We start from the raw sequence: 7,877 nt of genomic DNA on the forward strand, positions 1-7,877 counted from the left end.
ACGTTTTTGAAGTCCCGATTCTAAGCCATAAAGCATGGTGCACAAAACTATCAAGTAGTCATCATATTGAGCTAGCCAAACGTTCATAACGTTTGCATCCGCTCCTACAACAGGTCTGTCACCTAGCGGTGCATTAAGGATATAATTTTTCTGTGCAGCAATGAGGATAAACCTCAGATCACAGATCCAATCCGCATCATTGCTACTAACACCTTTCAACACAATTTTCTCCAGGAACATATCAAAATAAACATATGAAAGCAACAACGCAAGCTACTGATCTACAACATAATTTGCAAAATACTACCAGGACTAAGTTCATGATAAATTTAAGTTTAATTAATCATATTACTTAAGAACTCCCACTTAGACAGACATCTCTCTAGTCATCTAAGTGATCACGTGATCCAAATCAACTAAACCATGTCCGATCATCACGTGAGATGGAGTAGTTTCAACGGTGAACATCAATATGTTGATCATATCTACTATATGATTCACGCTCGACCTTTCGGTCTCCATGTTCCGAGGCCATATCTGTATATGCTAGGCTCGTCAAGTTTAACCTGGGTATTCCGCGTGTGCAACTGTTTTGCACCCGTTGTATTTGAACGTAGAGCCTATCACACCCGATCATCACGTGGTGTCTCAGCACGAAGAACTTTCGCAACGGTGCATACTCAGGGAGAACACTTCTTGATAATTATTAGTGAGAGATCATCTTAAAATGCTACCGTCAATCAAAGCAAGATAAGATGCATAAAGGATAAACATCACATGCAATCAATATAAATGATATGATATGGCCATCATCATCTTGTGCTTGTGATCTCCATCTCCGAAGCACCGTCGTGATCACCATCATCACCGGCGCGACACCTTGATCTCCATCGTAGCATCGTTGTCATTACGCCATCTATTGCTTCTACGACTATCGCTACCGCTTAGTGATAAAGTAAAGCAATTACAGGGCGTTTGCATTTCATACAATAAAGCGACAACCATATGGCTCCTGCCAGTTGCCGATAACTTCGGTTACAAAAAAAGATCATCTCATACAATAAAATATAGCATCACGTCTTGACCATATCACATCACAACATGCCCTGCAAAAACAAGTTAGACGTCCTCTACTTTGTTGTTGCAAATTTTACGTGGCTGCTACGGGCTTAGCAAGAACCGTTCTTACCTATGCATCAAAACCACAACGATAGTTCGTCAAGTTAGTGCTGTTTTAACCTTCGCAAGGACCGGGCGTAGCCACACTCGATTCAGCTAAAGTGAGAGAGACAGACACCCGCCAGTCACCTTTAAGCACAAGTGCTCGTAACGGTGAAACCAGTCTTGCGTAAGCGTACGCGTAATGTCGGTCCGGGCCGCTTCATCTCACAATACCGCCGAACCAAAGTATGACATGCTGGTAAGCAGTATGACTTGTATCGCCCACAATTCACTTGTGTTCTACTCGTGCATATAACATCAACGCATAAAACCAGGCTCGGATGCCACTGTTGGGGAACGTAGTAATTTCAAAAAAATTCCTACGCACACGCAAGATCATGGTGATGGCATAGCAACGAGAGGGGAGAGTATTGTCCACGTACCCTCGTAGACCGTAAGCGGAAGCGTTATGACAACGCGGTTGATGTAGTCGTATGTCTTCACGATCCGACCGATCCAAGTACCGAATGTACGGCACCTCCGAGTTCAGCACACGTTCAGCTCGATGACGGTCCCCGGGCTCCGATCCAGCAAAGCTTCAAGGATGAGTTCCGTCAGCACGACGGCGTGGTGACGATGATGATGCTCTACCGGCGCAGGGCTTCGCCTAAACTCCGCGACGATATGACCAAGGTGGAATATGGTGGAGGGGGGCACCGCACACGGCTAAGGAACGATCCGTAGATCAACTTGTGTTGTCTTGCCTAGATGTGCCTCCCTGCCCCCGTATATAAAGGAGCAAGGGGGGAGGGGGCGGCCGGCCTAGGAGGGGCGCGCCAAGGGGAGTCCTACTCCCACCGGGAGTAGGACTCCCTACTTCCTTGTTGGAGTAGGAGAAGGGGGAAAGAGGGGGAGAGGAGGAAGGAAAGGGGGGCCGCACCCCTTGTCCAATTCGGACCAGGGGGGGCTGCGCGCCTCCTTCCTTTCGGCCTCTCTCCTCTATTCCCGTATGGCCCAATAAGGCCCATATACTCCCCGGCGAATTCCCATAACTCTCGGGTACTCCGAAAAATACCCGAATCACTCGGAACCTTTCCGAACTCCAAATATAGTCGTCCAATATATCAATCTTTACGTCTCAACCATTTCGAGACTCCTCGTCATGTCCCCGATCTCATCCGGGACTCCGAACTCCTTCGGTACATCAAAACTCATAAACTCATAATATAACTGTCATCGAAACCTTAAGCGTGCGGACCCTACGGGTTCGAGAACTATGTAGACATGACCTAGAACTATTCTTGGTCAATAACCAATAGCGGAACCTGGATGCCCATATTGGCTCCTACATATTCTACGAAGATCTTTATCGGTCAAACCGCATAACAACATACGTTGTTCCCTTTGTCATCGGTATGTTACTTGCCCGAGATTCGATCGTCAGTATCCAATACCTAGTTCAATCTCGTTATCAGCAAGTCTCTTTACTCATTACGTAATACATCATTTCACAACTAACTCATTAGTTGCAATGCTTGCAAGGCTTATAGTGATGTGCATTACCGAGAGGGCCCAGAGATACCTCTCCGACAATCGGAGTGACAAAACCTAATCTCGAAATACGCCAACCCAACATGTACCTTTGGAGACACCTGTAGTACTCCTTTATAATCACCCAGTTACGTTGTGACGTTTGGTAGCACCCAAAGTGTTCCTCCGGTAAATGGGAGTTGCATAATCTCATAGTTACAGGAACATGTATAAGTCATGAAGAAAGCAATAGCAACATACTTAACGATCAAGTGCTAAGCTAATGGAATGGGTCAAGTCAATCACATCATTCTCCTAATGATGTGATCCCGTTAATCAAATGACAACTCATGTCTATGGCTAGGAAACTTAACCATCTTTGATTCAACGAGCTAGTCAAGTAGAGGCATACTAGTGACACTATGTTTGTCTATGTATTCACACATGTATTATGTTTCCGGTTAATACAATTCTAGCATGAATAATAAACATTTATCATGAAATAAGGAAAAAAATAATAACTTTATTATTGCCTCTAGGGCATATTTCCTTCAGCGGTTGATTAAGCTTCATTCAACTATTGACTATCGGCCCTCAACACGCAATCACATTGTCTTCCTGCCTGAGGTTGATATGTCTTGAAGCCATCTACTCTAAGCCTGCAAAGAAACCCCTCCATCTTCAGAATGCTGAGTTCCAGAGCTTCGCACAGCCCATTGAAGGTGTTCATGTGCCAAATGCTACAACTCATACCTATCCCTTGGTTGGAAACCTGCGCCTACCGCATCATGCAAACACTGAATTAACTACAAGCACCATTGCCCAAAGGCCTTAGAAACGTCCACATGTTCTCAATGACCGTGAGCTTCTAGTGGCCTTACATCAAAAGCAGGACAAGCATCATGATTGGCTAAAGCGTCAGATGAAGAGTCTCTTGGTGGATGTCAATGAAATTCGCAACTTAGCCACCAAGAACTCGTTTGTTTCTCATGAAGCTTGTCACCGTTCCTAGAAGAGTCTCACTCTGCTCTGTGCTGAAGATGAACTTCGCGCAGATGGCTTCACTGAACATTTCAAGTTTGACTCCAGGCCTCCTCAAAATGCAAGTTGGCGTCGCACACCCTCCATTGAAGATTCTGAGTACTCATCCTCGGCTGCAACTGTTGTTGCGAGAGTCGTTGATGAAGAAGATGACACCACTTCGCCTGCTCTCACTGCTCAGCATAATGATGATGCACCAGGCCCGTCTGCACCACCAAACTCCAACGTTGACCCTGCTGCTCCAACTTCGTCTCCACCAGGGAACGAGTAGATACTCTATGTCTTCAAACCTTTTGGTCATTACTGACAAAAGGAGGAGAAGCATATGAGTTGGTAGTCTTCAAGCGGGTCCATATGGGTGGTTGCTTAACTTTTGCTAAGTATTTACAACTCTCTTTCTGAAACTTTTTATTTTTGAGTTGTAACACTTAAACTTGGTGGTCGTCTGCTATTTTTGCTGCCACTTTGAGATGCGATGATAAATTCCGCATGAAGTCATTCTGTAGACGCCCATTTCCCATTATGCATATCATTATCCTCATTATCTTCTTATATGCATGATGCATTGTCTTCACACTTTGAAGATGGCCTCCACAAAGCAAAACCTGCCATGTGCATTTGTATTCAAAAGCAAATCATTTATATGCACATCTTCAGGGGGAGCCTCGTCATATGTATGAAGACAATACTCACAACACTCAACTCTCACATACATTTATCCCCGTTGAAAACTTCAAGCAGTTTGTCATCAATCACCGAGAAGGGGGAGATTGTAAGTGCATCTAGTGCCACCCCTAGTTGGTTTTGGAGTATTGACGACAAACGTGGTTGAGGGACTAATGTGTTTGTGAGAATTGCAGGATGACACAGGTAGTGTCCCTCATTGATTTGGTTTACCTACCAGAGAGGACCCCTAAAAATGTGTGAAGACATTGAAGACAATGGTGGTTCGTGAAGACATTCACGACGAAGATTATGACGCGTGAAGCTATTCACTTGAAGACTATGGAGTGCGAAGACATAGTTGTTTCGTAGTTTCCTTTTCTTCTTATTGAGTCATAGGAACCACCATACTCTTAAGTGGGGTCCAAGTGAACAAAGTCAGAGTGACTGAAGTGATGCTCAACCAAATCCTATGTCTTCAAGCAAAGACAATGAGAGCAAATCTTATCCAGAGTTGGATGACTCAGCTTTGCTTGTAGCCCAAGCTAAGCTGCCGCGTGTGTTTGAAATATGACCATTGGACATGTGTCAGTTCCTTAGTGATCCAGGGTCATTTTGGACAAATCAGGTCGGATTGCCTCCTGGCTATAAATAGCCCACCCCCTACACCATAAATTGGTGGCTGCTCAGAGTTAGTGCACAGCTTCTATCGTTTGAGAGCAACCCACCTCCGAAGTATTTGAGAGAGAAATCCTTACGAGGACAAAGCCCAAAACACCCAGAGCCAAAGAGTGTTAGGCATCACTGAAGTCTTTCTATCTGAGTGACCTGAAGACTTATTACACTTGAGGACTGTGAATCCTCCAGCCGGTTAGGCGTCGCGTTCTGAGCATCCAAGAGTCATTGTGGATCACCGGTGAACGAAGTCTGTGAAAGTTTGGAAGTCTACCTTGAAGACTTACCAGAATGATTGGGCGAGGACTGGGTGTCCTTAGCTCAAGGGGAATAAGGTGAAGACACAATCTTCTGAGTTCAATCTCAGCCTCCCTAACCAGACGTACAGTTGTCACAGCAACTGAAACTGGTCTACCAAATCCTTGTCTCCACCAAGCAACTGGTTCTATCCCTTTCTCTCCTTGCTTTACAGTTTGTCTTCGTGAAGTCATTGCTTGCCTGCCTGATTCATTTGACTTCATTGTGTGAAGACTCTTATCTGTTTAGCTTCGTACTATCTTCCATACTGATCCTGTCTACCTAGTTGCAGTTAGTCTTCGTGCTTTCCCTATATTGTATGCTGGACTAATGCTTGCCTAGTGTAGTCTTCATTCCACTGCTTACTATATAGGCTCAATTTACCTGTTTGTCTTCAAAGCCATCGTGTTTTGAAGACTTTCATAAAAATCGCCTATTCACCCCCCTCTAGTCGATAACTAGCACTTTCACATCATCCCGCAACTAACTCATTAGTCACATTGCTTGCAAGGCTTCATATGATGTGCATTACCGAGAGGCCCAGAGATACCTCTCTGATGCTCAGGGTGACAAATCCTAATCTCGATCTATGCCAACCCAACAAACACCTTCGGAGATACCTGTAGAGCATCTTTATAATCACCCAGTTACGTTGTGATGTTTGACAGCACACAAGGCATTCTTCCGGTGTCCGGGAGTTGCATAATCTCATAGTCGGAGGAATATATATTTGACATGAAGAAAATAGTAGCAATAAAACTGAACGATCCTTATGCTAAGCTAACAGATGGGTCTTGTTCATCACACCATTCTCCTAATGATGTGATCTTGTTCATCAAATGACAACACATGTCCATGGCTAGGAAATTTTAACCATCTTTGATCAACGGGTTAATCAAGTAGAGGCATACTAGGGACACAGTGTTTTGTCTATGTATTCACACATGTATCAAGTTTCCGGTTAATACAATTCTAACATAAATAATAAACATTTATCAGGAATAAGGAAATATAAAATAACAACTTTATTATTGCCTCTAGGGTATATTTCCTTCAAAACGAGGTTTTCAACAACACTACTATTCAAAACTGAGGGTACAACAGGATTAGGAAAACTATTCAAAAAATGTTCAAAACTGAACATTTTTGTAAACCAATATCACATGAACTTGACACATACCTATCATTTTCTGATTTCAGTAGCTTGACTTTGTACACACTACATACCTAAATGTTATTTTAGGTCATGTTGAAGCCACACACAACTGATTTTAAGTCATTCCATGGTTTGTGTGCATGCCGATTTTGGGAAGGTTTCACGTGCTTTTCTTCTTTTTCTATTTCTGTGTTTTTGTTCACTGTTTTTATCTTTATTTTGTACATTTAGTTTTAGTTTATATTTTTTCAAATACATGTTGACAGTGTAAAATACACATTATCTGTTTCTCGTATAGACGCTGAACATTTTGCTACACAATTTGAATATTTTTAAAATACATGATGACTATTTTTGAAAAACAAATTTGAATATTGTCTTGAATGGATGTTAAAAAATGTGAATACATGTTGAACATTTTTTAATACATGTGGAACATTTTTCAAATACACCTTCAACATTTTTCTAAAATACATGATGAACATTTATAAAAAAAACTTGTTTGGGTATTTTTTGGATATGTTTTTTCAAATATATGTTGAACAATTTTTATATACACGTTAAAATGTTTTTGAATACATGTGAAAGGTTTTTCAGACACTCCTTGAACATTTTTACAAATACACGGTAAACATTTTTTTAAATACACATTGTATAGATTTTTATATACATGCTAACCATTTTTTATACATGTTAAATGTTATTAAAATACACGATGACCATTTTTTTCAAAAATAGGTTTGAATACTTTATTAAGTAAAGGTTTAGCATTTTCCAAATGCACGCTGAACATTTTTTCGAAGCATGTGGAGTATATTTCTGATAAATCTTGAATATTCTATAAGTACACCTTGAACATTTTCTTTGAATACATGTTGTATATTTTTAGTATATGTGGTGAACATTTTTCAAACACATGATGATGCCTTTTTTAAAATTACATTTTTTGAACATTTTCTCTAATACCCGTTCAACATTTTTTGAATGGTATGGGCATTTTGTAAATTGGTGCGAACAAATTTTTATATTGCATGAGCATTTTTTATATCACTAATAAGAATTATTGTTAATTTGTAGAATATTTTTTATAAAAAATAAGTAAGAAAAACAAACGAACGAGTTGTTGAAAAATCGATAGAATCGAATGAACAAAGAAAAAACAAACAGAACGCTACTAGGCAGACCCAGTAGCACGTTTCATCTGACGTGAGGGTCACTCGCTCTTGCTTAAAGCGAGACATAGCAGCGGATCCTACACCCGTTCGCAAATGAACGCCTGAAGGGCGCGGCTAATTGGACTCGGCCCATTTCCCCTTTCACTAGCTCGTTCTAAAGCAAGACATAGCAGCCGATC

The sequence above is a fragment of the Triticum dicoccoides genome, chromosome 3B (assembly GCF_002162155.2).
Source record: "Triticum dicoccoides isolate Atlit2015 ecotype Zavitan chromosome 3B, WEW_v2.0, whole genome shotgun sequence".
NCBI classification, from domain to species: domain Eukaryota; kingdom Viridiplantae; phylum Streptophyta; class Magnoliopsida; order Poales; family Poaceae; genus Triticum; species Triticum dicoccoides.